We start from the raw sequence: 23,230 nt of genomic DNA on the forward strand, positions 1-23,230 counted from the left end.
CTCCCCACTACGGGTCATGCAGGATAGCAATGGAAGTGCCTTCAATAGCGCTGGCTTGCTGAGGACAATGTAGAGCTGAAATGCAGCTCTTCCATTTTGCAGCAGACACACTCTTTATGAAGCTGAAATCCCTGAACAGAGCCAAAGGGAAATGTCTTGCAAGGCAGAAGACCACCCTCTGCTCCACAATAGGTCTACAAGAAGACCGAGACAAGAGGGATGTTTTTTGCTCCTGCTTGGGCCAGAAGACACCATCAAGCCCAGGTGCTCATGGTTTTTCTAGGCAGGTTTGCAACTTCTCAATGGACAGCAAAATCACATGTGGTCTCCCTCCCACATTGGTTTTATTTTGATATTTATTTGCAGGTGGTTGGAGGAGAATGTAACCAACATTCCAGTGTTGCTGGTCCTGGAAGTGAGGGGTGTGGGAAAAGCAAAGAACAAGGAGCCCATGGTCTCAGGAAAGATGGCTAATAGGGGTCATTTTCAATTTTGGAGCTAAACACTCTGCGGTTTACATGGTGGGAAGCTTGGAGCAGAACCTGAGAACCCCATGGGACTTCTAATGCATGTACATGAAAGTCAAGTTTAAATCATAAACACGCACGCTCTAGCAAGAAAGGCCAACAGCTCTGGAGAAGAAGGGACATTCAGGACTAGTCTGTTCTCTGGGACAGCCCCCTAGAGATCAGCTATGTTGTGATGTGCACACTCAGTTTTAGATGTTTTGGGGACAGCGGCTCTTGGAGAAAGGAAGGTGATGTCTAACAAGCTTAGACGACTGTCATATGCCCAGCTAGCATATGCCAAGGCAAATCTGTCATCTACCGAAATTGCTGCAAACAGACGGCAGAAGGGAGCAGGTCTGACAACCACGCGCACTCTTTTTGTGCTTTACCTTCCCAGTGAAGGTGTCTGCCCAACCCTCAGCCCCGTGCACCTGCCTGTGGGAATCCAGAAAGCTGGCAGCTGCCTCTCTGCTGCCCCAGACCCATTTACACCAAAGTTTAATGAAAGAACAAATAAAAAGCTTTCAAGATCTTGTTGGCAATCTGCAGCAGCCTCTGCCTCGCCCCCCACCTATACCTGCCCATCCCCAGCAACATCCCTCTCCTGAGCCATCCCACCCCACATCTCGGCCCAGTAACCTGTGGGCTACTGGCCTAGGAGAGACACGAGGAAGAGGGGAAGGACCAGAGGAGGGAAATGGTTGGTTTTACAGCTACCCTGCTATGAGCAGGAGCTTTGCTATGGTTTTTCTCATGCCTCCTCTGCAGCAGCATCAGCTGAAGAAGCGGGAAGGAGGCAGCAGCTTTGCGTGTTTTACTGGTGATGGTAAATCACAGGGCAAACCACCAGGAGCTAAGCAGAAACAAGGCAGGGGGGTTTGCTGCTGCTGGTCCTTCTGTGACCACCCTGTAGCAGCAAACCCCAGCGATTCCTTCAGCATCTCACAACAACAGGCACGGTCCTATTTGGGACCAAGTTACACTTTCCTTCCTTCCTTCCTTCCCCTCTGCTTCTCTACATCTCAACTGCAACTGTTGCCTGGGGTGGCCAAATTCATGGGCGTTTCACAAAGACGCTAGCAACTATGAGAGGTTAGGGTTCATTGCTTCATCCCTGTGGTCTTCATGTCTAATGCAGCCTGACTTTCAGATGTGAAACCTCACCCCACAAAGTGACTCTCTTCACTCATATCCACTCATTCAGCCTCTTCTGCAGACGGTCCCCATGCAGCAGAAACACTTCCAGCCCGTGATGGTCAAGCAGGCAAAGATGCCCGAAGGCCAAACAGAAACACTGAAACCCCAAGAGCAAACAAAAGGTTGGGAAAAGCAACCAGACTGATGGAAAAACCCAGTGCTGGGGTGATGAGAGAAGGAAAAGAAATGATTCGGCCATATCGCAGGATCAGTCTGCCCGCATAGCTTTATCTCAAGAGCCTTTTGTGCCCTCAAGAAAGATCTCCACCCTTGCTTATCTTAAACAAATGGTTGCAGCAGGCCTGAACTGAACAAACAGGTTATTAGGCCTGAGGTAGGCACTGGGAGTTTTGTTCAGTTTTATTGCACACAAAGTTCAGGGTGGGATTTATTTTCTGGGGAGGTGGGAAGGGTGAGGTGGGGCTGGGTTCATGGCAGCCCCAAAGATGCCCCATCTGCTTGTGCAAAGCCAACAACAGAAATACCAAGGTTGAAAAAATAAATATATTGTGGTTACAGAAATGATCCACAGAAACCAACCCCGTGAATTGCAACAGCCCGTGACAAGGCTTTCATCTGCCTATGGGATGGATTATCCGTGGCAGGAAAGTCCGGGACAGCACAGAGCTGCAGATATATTTAACTTTTATTGTGCTGGTCTCACACTCGTGGTGCCTGTGGAGTTGAACGTGCCAGTACTCATTACAACCATCCCAGCCATCCAACTGCACACAAAAAACATGGCAAAGGCGTTGCTACGTCCCCACCGGCATCATCCCCATCACCTCTACCCACCCAAGGCCAGCATTTATTAACACACCTAAGTCCTGTGGGCCCTTCCAGCAGAGCCACCTCCTTGGAGGCCACTTGCTGTTGCCTATTCCCCTTCCAGGAACTCCCACAGCACTGGTCTGCCACCCACTCTCCTCTCTTACACAAGGGGAATTTTTTACCTCTTGAAAGAAGAGGTCTGAGGCACAAACCAAAGCCTTGACCTGCTTTGGAAGCCATGGAAGAATACCAAACAATGTCAGGAAGCTGCCTGGAAATGATTTCTTCTCTTAAAATTTAAGTGATAAATCTGTTCCTTCAAATTGCAAGCTATTCATTTTTCCTGGAAGGTGCTTATAATAATAGTTGTTTCTGAATAAAGAATCAGTCGGTGCTCAACATCAATGGAATAGAAAGTGCAACCATTTTCCAAAATACTCCTCACCCATTATAAAAGGCAGGTAAATTCTTACAGCACTTCACAGTTGTGGGTCTCCCATCACTCCTCACCCGCAAACATAGCACACAGGGGTCCTGGCCACCTCCAAGGATGCTTTCTTCAACCTCCATCATTGGAGCCAAGGCTATATTAAACTATAGGGTTGGCAAAGAGGACTTAGTTTCCAGCCACCCAGGAGCCAGAAAAAGAACAAAACTCCTCCAGCTTTGTCACCACAGATCCGACAAGTCTCACAGCAGAGGAGGGATGCTGTGTGGGACCTTGACAGTAGGATGTGCTTGCCCGATGAATCATGGCATGGCGCAACATGCCTCAAAAGAGGAGGCATAGGAAGTTGTTTCTTGGGACACGTCCCAGTTTGGAGGATTTCCTGATTAAATGCATCTTTGGGGAGCGCACCATAAATCATACGTTGCCAGCAAAGGCTGAATGCGTAGCTGCAGCACGCATGCCTCGGTGGAGACTCTTTCGGAAAAAAAAGGTGGGAGCACAGAGGAGCGACGGCTGTGACAGTGATCAGGACTATCACAGCTAAACACCACTTTTAGTTATCATTAAAAACACTCACACTATTCCCCATAGGGCTCTGCCCTCCCACGTCGTCCCAAGGATGCAACCTCCTGGACGCCTACTTGCTGAGCATTAACGCTGGTCTATACGTTCCCTCTCATGAAAATGGTGGGCGTTTTAACGAATTACAGACTCTACACATGCAGTCCCAGACTCAAAGAAGTATCATTTACACCCTCATCTTCCTGCCACCTTTCCTTGGAGTTTGCTATCGCAGGGAGCGGACACCCAGCTAGAGGGAAGACAGCATTTAAAATGGCATTAAATACTTGGTGGTGTGAAATACCTGCTGGCAGCTAAGCTGTCCCACCTCATCCCACTGCAGCCAGCTCTGGGATGAAACAAAAGACACAGAGAATGGCAGAATAACCCAGCGTGAAACTCCCCGTGCGGGGTCAAGGATGCAAATGCAATTAAAGCATTAGAATAATTAGGTAAAGCATCCCAAGTGAAACCCCGAACCTTCCTCAGTGCCTTCTGCTGATTACTGACAGCGAATTTTCCAGGGTCTATTTTTAACTCTCAGCCCCATAGCTCCTGAATTATACATAATTCAGAGATAATAAAACTTCAAAATCCAGGACAAAGTCTCCTAGGAGGAACTGCCTCTGCAAACACACCCGTGCACATCAGTGCGGCCAGGATGGGCAGGGGCAGGCAGGAAAAGCCCAACCAGTGCCACCGAGCCCCGGCTAAGCCGCCGAGACGGGGACAGGCTGGAAACGCTGCTCCAGGCTCCCCTCGCTGTTGCATTGAAACAGGGTGCTCCAGACACACCGACACGGACTCACGGTGCCATAGGAAGAGTATAAATAACAGACAAAAGAAATCGCCTTTTGTTACAAGAATCCGCAAATCCAAAATCAGTTACAAGCCGACTTAGGAAACGGAGTTTTTTCCCATGTTATAGCAAAATGGGAACAATACTTCACAAGTGGAAGTAACTGTAATTGTTTTAACTGATGTTATTTTAGTGTTGTTTAGGTTTATTGTTTATTTGTATGTATTTCCTCTACCCCGGTCAGGCTTAAAAACAAACCTTACTGTCAGCAGTAAAGCATCCCATCCACAAATAAATACATTTATGCAGTAAATACAGATATAACCACACCATTGCTTGGAGTCCTTAAATGCAGAATATTTAAAGAATCATTAAAACAAATAGTGTTGGTGGCCTGGGTTTGCTTTTCCCTGGAAAAAGGAGTCTTTTTGAGCTAATACTGGGAATAAATACCACGCACATCACTTGCAACCAGGAGGCACCACACCTGGTATTCAGTTTGCGGTCTGTCCAGGTAGCCCAAGCTCATCTTGAGAAAGGGCTGCGCTGCTCTGAAAAGCTTTTCCTACACTTTCCTTGGCTTGTGCTAGTTTTGGGGGTGAGGGAAGAATTGCTTTAGCTGGGACTTACGAGTGTTATGAGGTTGCTATGGGAATATTTGCAATTCGAGCTATTTCAGTCCCTCTGGGACCTTGCATTTCTTTAAAGTATACTTTTCCTCTATATTTTTCACGTTCCCCAGTCTAGTTTTCCCCGTCTCTTGTCTCCTTCAAAGCCTACCACTCCTCAGTTTGTGCACCTCGATGTGCCATTTGACCATGCCTCTCCAGCCGAGATGAAGCTGGCAGGTGAGATGGCAGGAGGACCCTTCATTCACCACCCACCCTCAGCACCTCCCCATTGTGGTGGACGGTGTCACAAGGAAGAGACCTGCAGGCAGAATAGGGACCTCCCTGATGAATTGTTAAGGTGACCTATAAACAGGCCCCATAGGACATCAGGGAGTTTGAGACCAGAGCCCAGGTCACCCTCTAAGCTGGAGGGTCTATTGAAGCTTTGTGCTATCCCCAGTGTCGGTGCAGCCTCCTCTGGCTGGGTGTGCTCACCTCGAACCTCAGCATCACTCTCAGTGGGAGGTAAGGGCCGTATCCAAGTATATTTTCATTTCACCCTTATTATTAACAAAAGATTGCGTGTTTTCCATGTGCATTTGTGCAATCCCCCAGAACCAGGGTCCCACAAATCTTCACCTTTTCGGTGGACCAGGGTTTTAGCTCATAGGAGCTCTAGCTCATGCAAGCTCCCAGGAGTTGGGACAGTTCAACAGCGATGAAACTTTGCAGAGCGATAACTTCATAACCTTACAAACAAGAGGTGGCTTCTCTTTTCTCTTAACGTGGGTAGATCCAGAGGTGCTAGGAGAACTTCCTCACCGCTCAGCCCTTGGTACTTCCTGTTGGAGGCCTTCCAAGTGCATGATGTTTCGTAATACCCCAAGATCGCAGGCAATAGCTAACAAATCAGCCAGCATTTTTTGCCATGATCCAGATCACGGCGATCCACACACTGTGCCACCAAAGCAAAAGGGAATTTTGCCATCAACTTTAATATGGTCATGGTGGTGGCAGCCCCTCTTGGTCCACCAGTGGACCTTTCTCATAGACCTTCACGGCTGAAGCAAGCTGTAAAGAATATCACTGTCCTTTCCTTCTCCAAGCCCCTCGTGTTGAGCTGGAAACATTTTCACACAACAAGTATTCCTGTTTACAGTTGGCTGAAGACACCGCCAAGGCACTTTCCCCTGGACTATACCACAAAGAAATGTTTTTTCTCCTTTCTGAAGTCCCTGCTTGGTCTAGCTCAACCCAGAGAGGGCAAGTGAGGATCCCATGTCACAGCCACCCTTGCTCGGAAAATGCCCCAATGTGCAAACGCCATTTTAATCCCATAAAAGCTCATTCTTCCCTTTGAAAAGTCCCATTCCTTTGCAGGAGTGTGGGCTGTGCAACACAAGGGCTTGACTTTCTCCTTGCTAGGTTACCGGCAGTTTGTACCTGGGTAGAAGAAACTGCTTCTTGAGTGTCCATCTGCTCCCTCCCAGGATTTTCCTTTTATCCATTGAGGACTAAGATTCCTCCTGCTGTAATGGGTTGTAATGCAGGGACAAGCACAGAAAACATTATGCACTTGCCACAGAGTATCAATCATATCAGGTCATATATTAATTATGCTGGTGGTTTTCCACTAGTGCTTTGCAGACCTCTGGGAGCCATGGGCTACTTTGAACAGTAAAATGAGGATGAGTAAGAAAAGCATGTTTGCAGCTGCTTTACAGCAGTCTCCAAATGTGACATTTGGAAATAGATCTGCCATGTCAACCAAAATAAATTCCTGAAAAACTGGTTTTTATCCAAAGTTGCTACAGGACAGGCAGCAAGACAGCTGTATCTGCTCTCCTGCGTCTTGCAAAGGCTGAACCTCAACCACAACAACTGCAAAGAGACACAGGTATCAAACACCAGCTTTCCTGACAGTAAAAGCATGAGTTATGGCTGCTTTTGTGATGACTGCCAGGAGCTGGGTGAAGCCACTTCAATTCATTTCATGTTGCCCAAGAGGATGTACCTTCAGGTGTTTCATCAGACCCAAGCAGGGACAAAGAAGAATCAGCACCAAAACTCAACAAAACAATCCAACTCCTGGCTATTTTCATGTGCCAAGCAATTAGCACCAAAGACCTTGCTTACCAGGATGTCTCAGGTCATGTTGCCCCTCCTTGCTAGGGCTTTTTTAGCTCCTTTCTACTTTCCTCGGTGCTCTTCTTGCTGGCAGGATCATGCCCATGTGACAGGCTCAGGTCCAAAAGCTGGGAAGGGTCTGAGACAGCGGTCACCAAGAACGGCATGACCAACGAGCAGAAAGGGGCACGACAGGAAAACCACACTGCACCGCTTTATGAGCAACTTGGAAGCGGCCGTCAAACTGCTCGCTACCAAGGAGAGACGGGAATTTTGGCAAGCAGCACATCCCCTACGTCCGTTCAGCCAGCTCCCTTCTCAGTCCAGGATCCCCGCCCGCCACTGTCAGCACCGCAGCCATAATCATCCTACAGATGCTATGCCTTCACGGTGGCTCTGAAGCCACGCAGGGACCCTGTGGCAACCCCGGGACGCAAAACGAGGTCTCCTACGCTACACTCCATGCTCACCTGGGTAGCTCTCCTGTGGGTCTCCCTACAGCCCTAAATTAGGTAGCCAAGTACCTTAGCGTTAAAGCGGTTTTAGACATTCTCGCCGGCATATTGGTCTTTGCCCACTGTATATAGTTACACCCGCGTACAAGATGCTAAAGGTGCTTGGGGTCCTTCCTCCTGCCTGTATCTCTGCCGGGATTGGAGACAACCCAGAGAGTTGGGATGGCTCAAGCCTGCCCTTCCCGAAACCAAGTCCTCAAACGCCTGCGTCTCTGCGCTTGGCAGCCTCAGCCTTTCTCTCCTTATCAACGCTCAAAATTATTCAGTTAACATCCATGGCCTTTCGCCAGCAAGAATGCGTTGCGAGGAGCAGAACAGTCTCCTCAGCTCTTCTGACAAACCAAAGCAACAGAAGTGAGGCTCTTCCTCATGCAAAAAAAAAAAAAAAAAAAAAATTCCCACCAGCTAAGAAAAGCTGGAGGTTAATATAAATTCCATGGGTTTGAGGGGGAAATGGAGCTGCATTCAAAGACTCGATGGCTAACCACGCTTCCTTCGTCTGGCAACTGCCTGCTCCCCCAGCAGAGTTATTGAGGAAGTTAGACGAGCGCTGTATTTGTTCCAGCTGCAGATTTCCCTTAACCCCTGGTAGTGGCGTTTCCAAAAAACACAGATCTTGCTTTCTGATGGTGGCTTTTCGTTTTCGTGAGTGCCACGGCTACAATTATTAGCTTTAAGCGTTGTCATTCATAGATTAAAAAAAAAGAAAAATAACCCTTTGCCATTCTAAGAAGTCCAGGCTGGATGAGCAAAAGGGGGATTAAAAGAAGGCTTTCAGGAATTAGCTTGGAACAGGAAAGAAGAAGATAAAGCCATTACAAAAGCTTGTGCTAATAGAGGAGTCCTTTTTGTTGTAAGTGTTAATGCAGCCACGCAAATTCCTATGAAGATTTATTAGTCAGGTCATATAATCTGCTCTCCTTCCTCTTCTGATGATAAAATCAAGGCTATTTTCCCCCACTAAAGGGTTCCCTTCTCTCAGTTAAGAGGAAAAAGATTATATTTGTTTTCGAAGACTGTGTTTGTGGTTTATACAAGGCTACAGGTGAGGCTGATGCCTTCACAACAGCAAAATTAAGACACTGAAATTAAGGTACCCGTTTAGAGACTACACTGTTAAGATGCTCCCTGTAAGGCCAGCACGTCCCCAGGTCCGTGGTACCTGATGCTGAAAAACTTGACAGAGCTGGGATATGCAGCACTGTCCCCTTCCATCATCCCAGACCTGCTAGAGCATCCGCTGTCCCAGGGGACTTCAGTCCTGTAAAGCACTTACTTTATGCGAATCTGCTCCTAAGTCTACTATTTGCCTTGGCCCTCAGCCAGCCGAGCACTTAGGCACATGCTTAAAGTTAAGCACAAAAGTAAACAGATTGAAGTCAGGGGGACTTAAAATTAAGCACATATTTCAAGGATTTGCTGGATAAGGGCCTTAGCCCTGGTGTGCAGCATTTAACTGGGATGATTCCCAGCTGATTAGCTCCCCCCTTTCCCCAACCTCCCCTCCATCGGACCAGGCAACAAACGGTTTCTGTTTTACCACCATGCTAAAGGCTTGGCTTTAAAGAAACCTTGTCTAGCCTCCAGGCAAAGCATGTCTTTCTTTAATTATACCTGCCTGTGAAATACCTTCCAGAAATCCCCACCCAAACAAAGCCTCAGGAAAGGAAATAACGGAAATTCTTGACGGTTTCCACGGGGGAAACGATCCTAACCAGTGAGACAAGGCGCACGTAAGATGAGGCTGATGACTGTTCCTATTGTACATGGCCCCAACCCAGAGAGACTCCTTAAAGCTCCAGCAGAAACCCCCAGCTACCACAGTCCTCATCTCCCAGGGTAGGAGCATCCTTGAACCTGGCCCCTGGATGTGGCGCTCTGCACGTGTTAAGATCCGAAAAGCCTTTTGGTGGACATGCAGGGGAAGAAGAGACATGTGGCAACACAAAATTCATGAAACCACCATACTCTCCCCTGTAGCAAAGTGCAGCACCCAACGGGGAATCTTCCAATCATAGAATCACAGAACGGTTTGGGTTGGAAGGGACCTTTCAAGGCCACCTAGTCCAACCCTCCTGCAGTGAGCAGGGGCACCCTAGATCAGGGTGCTCAGAGCCCAGTCCAGCCTGACCTGGAATGTTTCCACGGATGGGGCATCTACCACCTCTCTGGGAACCTGGGCCCGGGTTTCACCACCCTCACTGTGAAATATTTCTTCCATAGATCTAGTCTGAATCTGCCCTCTTTTAGTTTAAAACTGTCACCCCTTGTCCTACTGCTACAGGCCCTCCTAAAAAGTCTGTCCCCATCTTTCTCCTAAGCCCCTTTCAGCCCTGGCAGGCTGCAATGAGGTCTCCCCGGAGCCTGGTCCTCTCCAGGCTGATGAACCTCAGTTCTCCCAGCCTGTCCTCATAGGAGAGATGTTCCATCATTTTTGTGGCCCTCCTCTGGACCCAAGAGGCCACACAGCTTCTAAAGGGCTGGAGATCACCTGCATGCCCTTTCATATGAGCTTTTTAACTTTATTTCAATTGCATCTACCCATGCTAGGACCTCGGTGGCTGTGGGCACGTGCGCAGGTCTCGCAGAGACAAAGCCCTCAGCACGGAGCGGCAATCACTCCAAACAGGCAGCACAGGCAAGACTTGGAAGGTATAGACAAAACAGATGAGCCGAAGATTGGAAACCTGGACACAGATGATTCAGATTTGCTGTTGATTTCTCCAGAAACAGGACTGCTCTCATCAAGCGGCAGCAACTTGCCCAGACTTGACAGTGGACTAATGGAACATCACCAAGTCCCATTCCCATCCCTTACCCGTCCCCATCCAACTCACTTCTAACCATCCTCTGCTGCATTATCATCTGCTCCTGAACAGTCGGTCCTTCCCACCAGGGCATGAACATCTGATTTGCCTATGCTGTGCATGGCAATGGCACTAAATAATCAAGCACCTTTGGAAAACTACCTGTGAAAGAAGCCTGGATTACTCCATCCAAACTGCAAACAACTCTAGGTGATCACTAGATCATAAATTTTCACTGCAACACATGCAGAAGGACTTCTGTGCAGCCAAAACACCTCTTTCGATCCGACCTCATGTCAGGAAAGCTACCTTAGACCTCCCAGAAGAAGAGCATGGCCATCAGCTGCTGCACTGCAGCCTTGCCCTTCCTGAACCAATAACTTCTAGAAGTTGAAGACTGGCAGAATAAATTCAAGTCCTGTCCTGTATGCAAATCACAGCATGAAAAGACATGGCAAGTACGAAGCCAAACAAGGCGATCTGCTTCCACTTCAGACAGGAATGGCAGGATGGTCAAGTAGTCAAGGAGCTCCACCTCTAATGCAGCAGGTTCCCAGCCTTATGTACACTTGCAACCCTTGGAGCTACTTGCGATGGATTTTTGTGGCCTCACTGGCCATGGGCAGCTGGGCACTATTTCCTCTTCTAGACGAGGAAGAGCAGCTGTATCTTGGAAGTCTGTCACACTTCACCTGTCCTCCACCAAGGTCAACACAGCTTCTGTAATTATCATTTATTACCTGCGTGCTATGCTGCTTGGAAACACCACTGAAATCCTGGAGCTAAGTGCTGTATGTAAAGATCAGCAAACTCCTCCAGTACCAGGAGAAAAGCAGCATAATACCAAGGCTGAAAGAAGAACTCGCAGCTTGCTTGCTTTTACCTTCAAACACAGGCATTTGGAAAAAAAATAATTCAAATAACATATCTGTTTGCCGAAGCATTTATAAATTGGACTGAAAATAGTTTTCCTTTCATCTAAAGGACCCTCGCAGTGTGTGTGGATCCCACACTGTGGCACTACCAGACGGGTGGGTGTGAGACCCTGAATTTCTCCCTGGTCATGAGTGTTCCAACCATGCCCTCGGGATTTCAAGTAAGACATGGGACCATTATCCCCCTCAATTCCCTTGCCAGGGTTCTGGTCTCTGATAGCTTTCCATAGCCAGGTCTGGACTTGCTTCAGCCCTCGGAGCACTTGCAGAAGAAGAGGAGCTCCCACCCGCCTGCACCAACAAAGTGGATGGGGGGACAGAAGAGCTGCCGCGGTGCTCTTCGGATCATGTCAGGTCGCACGTACGTTTGAAGTCAGCCACCCAGTTCTCAGCAGCCGGGAGCAATCTTGTAACGGCTACTTCCTCCACCGCTCGCAGAGCTGGTCTTCAGGAAAGCTCTGTAGTGCGAGGAAATCCTGACCATCACCACCAAAACGTTATCAACACAGCAAGGAGATAATAACGACAGGAACTGCCTTACGGCAAAATCACCATCATGATTCATGCGACTGCTTGGTGCCAAGGTCCAACAAGCTGCAACACCGCGAGAGGAGGTCACACATGCTATTAGCTGATTATTGTGTAAAAAAAAAAAAGAGGTGGGTTCTTACAATTTGATGAGCATCATCCACTCTCCCTCTGGCAAATGAATCAGGTCTTCAGTGCACAATACGGCTTACGGCATTGAACCTGCCTTCTCACAGAAGGCCACAGGTCCCAGCTTCTCCTTGGGGAAGGTAGGCGGTATCTAGCCTGGCAGATACTAAATGCCACCTAGAAAAAGTGTCACCATTCACGGTGGCAGAACTCAGCGTGGTCTACAATTTTGCGACTACTCTGGATTCACAAGAAGTATCACAGAAACCACAGCTGCCATCTGAGTTGGGTACAACCTCCCCCAACAGAGAGATGCAGGCTGCCTTAATGATGGACAGGACTGGTGGGCACACTGCTGTGGGTCAGGCCCCATAGCACTTCTCCAAAGACCTTTTATTCCAGGGATTGCTGGCTCAGACCTTCACGGTCTGTGATACGCATCCGAGGAGTAGCAGGCACGTCATTAAAGGTGCTGACTTGAAAACCTGGGTGCTGCCAGATGGTGGTCAATCCCTGGAGCAAGCACAACATGGCAAGCAGCTGTGCCTCTTTCAATCCCATCCTTTCTGGAGACCATTTCTGGAGACCATACACCACCAGCACACAGGCTTTGCACATGCACTATGAGACCAGCAGAAATTCCCCATCTTGGACAACCAGAGAAATGGAGGAGGTCAAGGGCTGATGAGACAGGAGGGTTCATCTACCCGCCGTGGGGATTTGGCCATTTGCTGAGCAGGCGCTGGGGAAGATGCTGCCGTGGCATTGTGGAGGAGTACCTACGCACGGTAAGGGGACAGGTTTACCCCACCGTGAGAAATACCCATCGGTACCTTCTCCAAGCACAAGGCTATAGGAGAAAGAGAACACCTTGGAGACTTCATTTTGTTTTTTTTTTCTTTTTTTCTTTTTGCAGCTCAGGATTACTGAGGTTGCAGAGTCTCTCTTTAATGTCACATGTGCTGCTGAGGTCCCTCAGGCCCCAGCAGAAGCAGCCTGGAATATTTGCACAGACCCCTCACAATGGAAGGAAGAGGGTGTAGGAGGGAGGATCAGGCTGCTGACCCCTTTATTGTTCTTGGGCCAGAAGAAAGCTTCCTCCTGGCTTAAGAATCACGGCGCTGAAAAAGTTTTCCAGCCAAAACGAGTCAGATGGAGGCACTGGGTGGTGGTTTTTTGTTTTGTTGTGGTTTTTTTTTTTCTTTCTCTTTCCCCTGCCTCCCCCTTCGGTCAAGCGACAGGGAGTCACAGGGTTGTGCTCCATTCACAAAATACCTGCTGCACATCACGTAGTCCTTCCCCCCGACGGCGGGGAAAGGCGCTGTAACCCAAGCAAACGAAAATAAACCTTTTTTTTTTCTTTCTCTGCAGATTTGGGGGGGAAAAAAAAAAGAAAGGAAGAAAGGACCCTGCTCCCAGACTGACGCCTCCAGCATGCGCCCGCTGGGGAAGGGGTAGGCGGGGGGGAAGCGAGACGACGATAGGAAAGAAAACAAAACCAGCAAATTCTGCTCCAAAAGGATTAAATGGAGGTTTTCCAAAAAAACACCCCGCCATTATATAATGAGGTTTAACTTGGAGTCACCAGGGTCACACGATGCAGCAGACTGGAAAAACCAAAGTGCAGCGTAGCCTTTTAATTGTTAAGCCAACCATAAAAAAAAAAGTTAATAGAAAAACAATATTGTGACTGTACGACAAGGTGGCCACTCTCACACCAATGGTCAGGGTATTTTTTTACCCTCTTTGCTCTTTCTGTCTGAAACACCATTGTAGTATGAGTTTGACTCTTCGCCTTTCTGCCCATCAGGGCGGTGACCTGTTTTGCTGGGATGCTGCCGCCACCAGGCAGCAACGCCACGGTGAGCACGGGGACCACACCGGCTCCCAAAGCCTTGAGGGACTTAAGCAGGGGCTGATATGCACCGAAAGCAAAATAAAGCGTAAGTCTATTAGTGGAAACTTTGCCCCGGCAATCCAGGTACTGAAACCCATCACTGGGCTTCCAGATCAACATTTGCATGCAAAGAGATGATTTTTTAGCACGCTGGTTGCATCTACAAGCCCAACCATAATCCATGGTCACCTGCCTAGCCCCCAGGTCCTCTCTGGTTCTCCATAGCCTTTAGGCTGAGCTGGCTGTACAACCACAGGCAACTCTGAAGTTCCTCAACATGTCCCAGTGCTGTCCTCACCAGAGGTACCATGGAACTGAGCTGTGGGGCTGAACAAGCTCCATGGATCCAGCAATGTGGACGGGACCAACGCAAGAAGAAAGCTTTAAAACAAGCCCACCCCAGCCCTCTGCTTTTGGAAAACCAAGCTTTCACTGACCATGGGCTCAACAGCCGTAGCTGATGGGGCACTGCATCTGCAGGAGGTCCAGCTGCAGGACCTTCACCAGGCTGGAAACCTAGAGATTCCAGATCATCCTGGACTCATGTTTTCTTTTAAATTACAACAAATGCAAATTTGTTCTTCATATTTGACTCTTAAAAACTGGCTTCGGTCCAGACTATCATTGCAGAGCGACCACCAGACAACAGGACAGGGCATGCCATTTCTCCCACTGTTCCTTCAAACCATATCCATCCAACTACTGACCCCAAACCTTTTCATTCTTATCTAGTAAAGATGCAGCAACCCACCCCTGAGGAACACATATTTTTATATTGTATTTATTCATAGCCCCAAGAGGAAGGCTGGCCAAACGAAGGCATATGCAACCCACCAGCTTTATCAAATAATGTTGCTCACAGGCACATGATGGAGTAAGTGTCGGCAGTTCCCTCTGCAGCACCAGCAAGCAGAAGCAATCCTTGTATCTTAGATACTTAAAGAAGTATCTTACGTGACACCTGCTTATTTTGCCCAGCCACGGGGGCTTATTTTGCCCAGCGAAGGGGAAACAAACGGCCTCTATACGCATACATATTTTCTTTCCGTTCGGACAAGGCACCTCAAAAGAATATACAATGAGAAACGAAATAATCAAGCATGTCACAAAAGCAGGAAGAAATGAAGCTTTATCATTCTCCAGTGGTTTCTCTGCTCATACATTACAGGAATTAAAAAAAAAAAAAAAAAGAATTAAAAAGAAAGCAAGCCAACAATGAGGAGTTTCTCCACAGTGGTACCAACAGGTGAAGGGCAGAGCAGAATAACCCTGGGAGACATGGACACTGGGGGAGCATCGTGTGGCTGAAGGTGTGGAGACCACATTCCTCTCGCTATTTCTATTAGCCCCGATTAAATCCTTCAACACCACCATCCAGCAAAGGCATTTTGGGGACAGCACAGAGTTTCACCGACAGTGCCGGCACGCATACAGCCAAGCGCTTGCCATTTTTAGAGCCATCAGAGAAGTTCATGGAGTATCTTCAAAAAACCCAAACCAACCCCAAACGTATTTTTAAAATCATAAAATGAGGGACAATACGAATGCGGGACTAGAAAGGACCTCGGGGTCCTGCAGGCAAGGACATCATTTAATTCCCTTCATAAACAGTCTTTATTTTCCCTGCGGAAGAGACATCCAGGCGTCGTGTGCAGTAATAAATTTCCCACTTAAAGGACAATCTTTAACTAAACCATCTTGGATTCCAATAAACACTTATCCTGCCACTAAATACCTATATTTACACCCATAGCTATATATACATCTCCCCAAGCTGGACGGCATTCACTTACCTGCTGCCTCTGGGCAGGAAATTCGCATTTTAAGAACTTCTGGTCTCATTTATTGTATCGGTTTCTATTTTCATAACATCAGAGGAAAGGCAGCAGAAAGGCAGGGGGAAGCATCTTCTGGTTAAGAAGAAATTTTTTAATGTGACAGGAAACATTAACTTCATATTTTGTCAGGCAGGGGACAAGGACATCCCCCATTAGCAGGATTTTGAGAGCGCAACATATTTCTAGGCTCTGTAGGTCCCTCTGCCAACGGGGATGTATGCACGTCTCTCTTCTCTGGTCCTGCGGTATGTCTATTTTTTTTTAGAGAGAAAATTCCTTCCTTCCCCTTATTTTATTAAAAATTCAGGTCTTTCACAGAGAGCGGGGAAGGGGATTAGGACGTGGAAATAGCCAAGCCAGCAGAAATAGCTGCTTGACCAGAGAGACATCGAGTTTTTATTTGGGATCTTTAGAAATCTGGATTTTTTTCCTCTGCTATTTTTAATAACTTCTTTTAACTTAACCATTACTCCACAACCAGCTTCAGGAAAATATTCAGCAAATTCAAGGGAGTGTAGCAAAAGCTCTCTCAGGTTTCTAATGAATCCTCTGGGAAAACGAGGGAGAAAAAGATGTAACACTATTCTGAAGTTAAAATTCAGGCAGGATTTAGGGGAGTTGTGTGTTCCAGTCTATAGAAAGGACTGGGAAAAAATCAAAACAAAACCTTTCTGGCTTGCTTTGGGTATGATATAGCTGCACAAAAGCAAACCTTTTTGAAAGGGAAGTCAGCTATAAGGCTGAGAAAAGCCTGTGCTGTTCTCTGGTGTGTTTAAGCCAGAGTTCAATGTGGTGACATTTTTGAGCCCCAAATGCCTATCAGGTTGTTATTTATACCCCAGTACAAGTCTCCGTACCCGGGTCAGTTAATTCCACAGAAAACTGCAGTTCTCTGCTCTAAAGCTACTTGTGAACTCCTTAAAAGCAAAATAGAGGGTCTTCCTTCATCGTCCTCCCAGGAATTATCCATCCAGCTCTCCCATTCTCTTCTCTCATCTCCTTGCAGACCCTGACCGTGAACCCAAACCCCACCACCTCCTATTGGTAAGTCCAGCCTAGTCCTGCCACTCAGCTGCTTCGTGTCTACCCCTCCATCAACCTGGCCCAAGGAAAAGCTGCAAAGCAGCCAAAATCCCATTATTCATCCTTTTTTTGTAGCACAAACCAGTGCCTGGTAAACTGGGGTCTAAGGAACAGAGTCCAGCAGTGGACACCACCATGGTCTTCATCTCCCTCCTGCTGAGATTAGCATGTCCTTAAAAGTGGAGTGGGGACAACAGGCTAGACGGGGGACAGGGACAGATGGACAAATGGAAACATGGGTGTTCAGAGAGGAAAATCCTACATTTGATGGGGCAGCAGCATCTTCTGGAGAAAGGCAGGACCCCTCAGCACATCTGGCACCGCTCCTTGGTGTGAGGAGCATCCCTTCGGACTGACCCCTGCCGGAGCAACCCATAGCAAATACGCAGAGTTGAGGATTACATTTGCAAAAGTGGGATTTCCAAGGGGAGTCGGGGAGGTGTCACGATGCACGTGAGGGAGACCTGGGCTGTGGGGCATGTCTAACCCCTAGGCACGAGCTGCCCTCAGGGTTGTGGTGCTTGGACAAGGCAACAATGAGGAGGTGTTCACAGTCACCTCCAGTTCTAACGTCGCTCTGCTCAGGGCCTCCATCTGCTTTGAGGCTCACGACGATGCACAGTGCTAAGCAAATTCAGCCCCTGGTGCAGAGGAACACCTTTCCTCTCCAGGGTCCCCCATGCTGGACGTGCACCCCGAGCCCGAGGTGGGCACAGGGGGATGGAGAGCAGCACGATCCGGCACAGGAGGGTGCAAGACGCAGCCAGCGCAGAGGGAAGTTTCTGCTTGGAAAAAGCCTTTGGAAAAAGCCTCTTGTTTCAGCTGCACCAAGCCGTGTTTCGGGGCCATGCAGCGAGGCCACAGTGCCCTCTAGTGCTGCAGGGCTCCCCTCTGCCACCAGCTTTGTCCCCTCGGCCACCAAACACCCAGCCAACCTTCGGAACTGCAATGTAAGCCACCCTCGCCCTTTCCACCGACCCTCCTTGCACATCCCAAACCCGTGTCTCTGAACCCAGATGACCCAATGCCTCTCAGCCTGGCAGGAGTTCGTTACAGGTCCAACAATCTCCAAACAACAGAGCAGTCTGGCCCCAACCCTGCCCAGCTGGACTAGTACCAGCTCCAGGAACCACAATAAAAAAAGGCATCTCTGTGCCCACCAGGTTGAGAAGACCCCCACAAATTACGAGCCCCCTTTGCTAAATCTACTTGAACTGAGTGCCAGCCAGAAAAATAAAACCAGCCATGAGAAGGGAGAGTCCATCTCATTTGTTACAATCAGAAACCAGCTCTGAACAACAACAACAACAACAATAATAATAATGGAAACGTCAAAGCTCTTGGCCATTTCTCTGGTCTTTTCTTTCTGCAGTGAATAAGTCTTTCATATGATATGGAAGACCATCATAATCTGAAATACCCACTGGAAGATCTCGCCTTTCCTGCATGTTCGATAAAATCCATGGGGTTTATAACCCGGTTCAGGGCTCACAGTGACTGTGCTCTACTGCCAGAGCCGCGGCTTGGACCATGCAAGAACCTGCGAGCTGGTGACCTGTGTGGAAGATAAGCCAGCCTTGGTCCAGACCTCTCCTCTCCAGTGCTTTGGAGATGGCAACGGTCTCATCTGCCTTCCTCGGTCAACAGTGGCCTTAAATCTAACATGGGAGTGATGTTGAAGGGTTTACAGGTGACCATGGCAGTTTGCCCCCTCAGCCCAAGGAGATGGTCATTGTCAGCTGGGTTAAATGCAAAAAAAACCCCCAAACAGATCACAGAAAGACTGTATCTTACCGTAAGTCACAGCAAAACAAAAGCTTTTTACTCAGCAGTGGAGATCCGACTCCCAATTCGTTGTGACCTATACTCAAGTAAACCTTGGCTCCCTGTCAGGGACTTTCCACAGTGGTTTTAGCAGTTACAGTATTGGAAAGACCCTTGGGATATGGGAAGCTGGCTTGTTAGACTTGAAACCTTCTCTGAAAGCAATGCCATGCCTACACGCTCTGGATGGAGTCCAGCAGGATCTAGGGGTGGGGAGAAGAAATTCCCCTAGTTTGGGTCTCCTAGGGAGCCACCCCAACTTGTTCCTAAGTGTTTGGTGGGCACGTAAAGGACGTCAGGGTTAGACCTGGTGAGTGGCAGAGAAAGGGATGCCAGACAGAGGGATGAGCCCACCCCAGCTCCACTGGTGCAGAACAGCCTACTGAGAGAGGGCCGTGTTGTTGTGGTCAAGGCTCTGAAAGAGGAGGGAGCTGGGCTGGCTAACAAGCTGGCTAAAATGACAACTGCCCAACCCTGTAGTGCAGAAAGAGCAGGCAAGACAGGACGTGGAGAGGATGAGGACTCCGTATGGTTATAGTAAGCACCACCCCAACAAAGAGCCGTCCCTGAACTCCAGACAGACCTGTCCCCTGCCACCACCACCCTGGAAGGTTCAGCAATCTGTAGGGCCCAGGAGCAAGCCCTCACACCAGTGCTGGACACCGACCTCCTCCCCTCACATGCAGAGTGACAGCAGAGGATATGCTCACCCACGATCCACCCTTCACCCCTGGATACCAGGGGTTGGCTTCATCTCTCTTAAGGAATCTACCATATCTGAACAAGTCCATGTGTGAGCTGGTCCCTCTGGGCTCCTTGCAGAGCTGACAGGGAAAGGACACGGGTATCCTCAGATGCGAAACATCCAACCTTCTCTAGACCGCTACACGAAGAGGCAACAAATCATGCCCCAACGTGTCCATGTCTCTCCTACAGCAGGAACCCCAAGTGACCAGTGCACAGGTCCCACCTTTACTCACACGATCTCCACATTGAATTGTAAGGTCTGACTTGAAAATACTTGTCCATGAGCAGGAGTCCCAAGGAAAGTGGGTAGTGACACCTGGTAGGTGTCTAATTTCAGGTGGGATCCCAGGACGGTCAGGAATCCTGGTGCTTCTAAGCCTGAGGCTCCTAAGTCAGGAATACAGTGGTGCTAAGAGGAACACGAACAACTTCCAGAGTCTGCGTTTCACCTAAGGAGTTGCTCCCTTGTTTCTCATCCAACAAGGAAGCTGGTAACAACCATAGCCAGAAGAGAAACGATCAGTTCATTGTAACTCCAAGCACATGACAAAAAGGGTCAAAAATCAGTAAGGAAATGGAAGGAGATGAGCTACAAGGCAATGAAGATGCCAAACCAAACGATATCAGTGTTGTCTTCCAAGTTTACCCCATCGCACCAGTAAAGCCCAGTATGCCTTTCAGAAGTGCCACATAATTTCTGGCTCCTAAAACACAAGACAAGGAGCATCTGTACAGCGAAGGCACAGTTCGGAGGAGGGCAGGCCCACATGGAAGGCAGAAGTCCAGCAGACTGAAAGCTAAAAACTGCAAGATGCCAGTCCAGAAACTACTTGGGGATGTGTCCCGAAACTCTCTGCTCATGTCCAGCAGCATTCACAGCACATCCCTGTGACATTTGTGAGCTACCCTTTGTGAGCTACAGCAGCTTCACAAGGGACGATGGGAGGTATCTTGTAGGACATGACCCGTTGGGTTGTTTTCTCTGGTTAAGTGTAGAGTTTGCCAAGGGCTCACAGTCTAAAGACCGTATCTAGGACCAGGGCATTTGGCTGTGACACATCCAAGCCTGAAAGCCTTTCCAAGCATTTGCCAAAGGAAGCAAAAGCAAAATGCACTGACTCAGCCCACCCCGTGACGTCTTCATGACGCCAAGATGGTTACATGGTCTCCTCCAACAAACTAGTTGAGGTGAAAACAGAGAGGATGATGAAGACTGGCTCTGCATCTGAGCTGCGCCTCTCTAATGCAGCAGACAACAGATCCTCCCTGGCGTGCAATAAAAAGCAGATCTTATGAATGGGGAATACTTATCTTCAAATGATTATTTTCTTCCAAAGTCACTTTTTGGCAGCACTTAGGTGAATTAGTGCCCAAATCCAACTACAGCCTCCCATGAGTAAGGAGAGATGAAGAAGTTATGGCTCACTTTGCCGAGCCAAAAGCAATGACCTCACGAGCTCCTAGCCATGAAGCTTTCAAAACAAAGCCTATTTACCAGTAAAAACAAGCACCCCAGATGAGCTTTGAAAAGATGGGGCAGGAGGAAGCTTCAAAACACCAGTTGTTCCGAAGAAATTGCGCCCAGCGCCGAAGCGGAGCCGGATTCGCCCGCCTGTGCGTGTCCACGAGATGGCAGAGCGCAACATGCTGCAGAGACAGCCAACAGCATCTGGGAGGAGCAGGATGCACACATTCTCCAATTTCAAAACAAAAGACTGGCAACAAGCATTTCTCCCTCAGACAGCTATGAAGAAAGAGGGTTTGGGGGGAGGTTGTTTTGAGTTTTGTTTATTTTTTCATCTTCTAATTGCCAAAGTCATAGGCTTTCCTTGCAATATTTTGTTAAAATGATTCCAGCAGCAAAACTAATGTATATATATTAACATCCAGATATCCAGAATATTCTGCTTAACCCATTAGGGGTGTCGTATCTCTATGTAGAGATACACATACAGACCTGGATGTATACTGGAAATTAGTTCTAGCTTCACGTCCTGTGTCTGTCATACTTCACCATCAAAGGAACCCAAATTTCCAAAGCAGCCTGCAAGTAAGACTCGCTACCTCTCTCAAACTTGGTGCTCTTAACCCTGCTATAGCTGCTGAAGCACATTCAGCAGCAAAACATTTGCACCTGAGTCGTGCTGGAGGATGCTCGGACCGGCTCAGTCACGCTGGAGGATGCTCGGACCGGCTCCTCCGTCCATGCACGGCTGCTGTAAGCAACCCATGAACTCAAACACAGACAGAACAAGAATTTATGTAACTCCAACCTGAAAAGCCCCTTCTTCAGGAAATGACACAAACATAACCGCAGTGTGGGAAAGCCCCATGGAAGGTAAAAGATTTTTCTTCCATAGGCTCACATGAATATTTTCCCTTATGTCCCCACGCACTGTGCTCCACAGAGCCATTTAAAACAAAGGATAAAGACCAGCAAAATCACTGTCAGCGTTGCACGATTGCATTCAAATCCAGTTAACAATGATATGTCAGGATTAAACCAGCTGTCTGCAAGTATTTCACTTGTCAACGCCGAACAAGATAAATCCTCACCCAGAACTACCCGGCTCTTAGTTCCCACACACATATGACTGTACGTGCCTAGGTAAGCGCGTCTCCAAGATCACGCAGCATTGCACGAGTTTGCCCAGAGGCACAAACAAAACATCCAATCCAGCATTCCCACTAGGTCTTCCACCTTAGAGGTGCCACACTAACAATTAAGCTAGATATTAAGATACGTATTGGAATTAATCCACTGGAGTCAATGGACTCAACCTGGTGTTAGGACAGGATGAGATGACAAACCAGACCAGGAGGACCTGGCTTATTTAACAGCTGTTGATTAGAAAAGAAGTTAAACCCTAGAGAAGAAAGTCAGCTCCTAGCACCAAAGACAGTTTGATTCCTCATTTCCAATTATTCCCCAGGGAGAATAACCTGATTTTGCAGAATTACTGGGGTCTGTATCAGCTGAACCTGACGTTTTCTCCCTGTGACCTAAAGTCCAGACATACCAAGCATGGAAGAGACTGAGCAGAAAGCAGCTGCAGGCAGCGCTCCTCCCTGCCAAAGTCAGCAGCACTGCTCCACTCCTTCCCCTGGTTCGTGTACTTAATGCCAGCTAGGTCACCCAAAAGAAATAGTAAGGCAGATCACCACGTAGTTAACAGGATGAGCAAAGCTTTTCCTCACGTGATGCATGAGCAAGAAGCCCGGCGAGCTCTTTGGTCAGCACTGAAAAGGGTAACGCTACCACAGCACATGAGATGTCTCCGTCCTTCCCTCTGGAGGCAAAGAGGAGACTTCAGCAAAAACAAGCTGAGCATCCTCAGAAACTTGCCCAGCCCAGGGCATGCAGCTCCTTTGAGGTCTAGGGCTCTGGAAAGTGAAAAATGACAAACTGACCTATTCAACTGGACTTTTTAACTGTGGGTCTAATCTGAAACTGGGCTGTAAAGAGAGATCTGGGGCAGGAACAGGCTGAAGGAACAGACAAGTGGATGACCACTCCATATAAACATACGCCCACCCCATAGGGGAAACATCTGGGTCAGCACACTGTCACTGCTGGCTTCCTGGCAGCAATTCATTTTCGAGCTGTCAGGAGGGTTGATGCTTTTCAGAATCTCCTTTCCTAAAATATGTGAGCCCTGTGTACATGTATGTGTATATATGTGTATATACGTATGTGTATACATATACCGCCCTCAACGTTCCACCTCCCGGCGAAGCCTACGTGGTAACTGCCCTTGCCCAGCACTAAGGCTGACAGCGAGGCTCGCTGAAACCACAGGCATAATTCTCCGTCACAAACCCCGAAAGACCGCAGCTCAACGCACCCAGCGCAGGCTCTCCCACTTCTGTGGAGGGTTTCCTAAGGAAAGGTATGGCAGGG

General features: G+C 48.3%; 1 protein-coding gene across 2 annotated transcripts in view; it reads right to left on the minus strand.

The window, feature by feature from the left end:
* Positions 1-23,230, minus strand: part of LOC309415105 (CBP80/20-dependent translation initiation factor-like) — a 114,154-nt gene that overhangs the window by 65,443 nt on the left and 25,481 nt on the right. The gene's annotated exons all lie outside the window — the stretch shown is intronic.

This window comes from Phaethon aethereus, assembly GCF_964289735.1.
Source record: "Phaethon aethereus genome assembly, chromosome: W".
NCBI lineage: Eukaryota > Metazoa > Chordata > Aves > Phaethontiformes > Phaethontidae > Phaethon > Phaethon aethereus.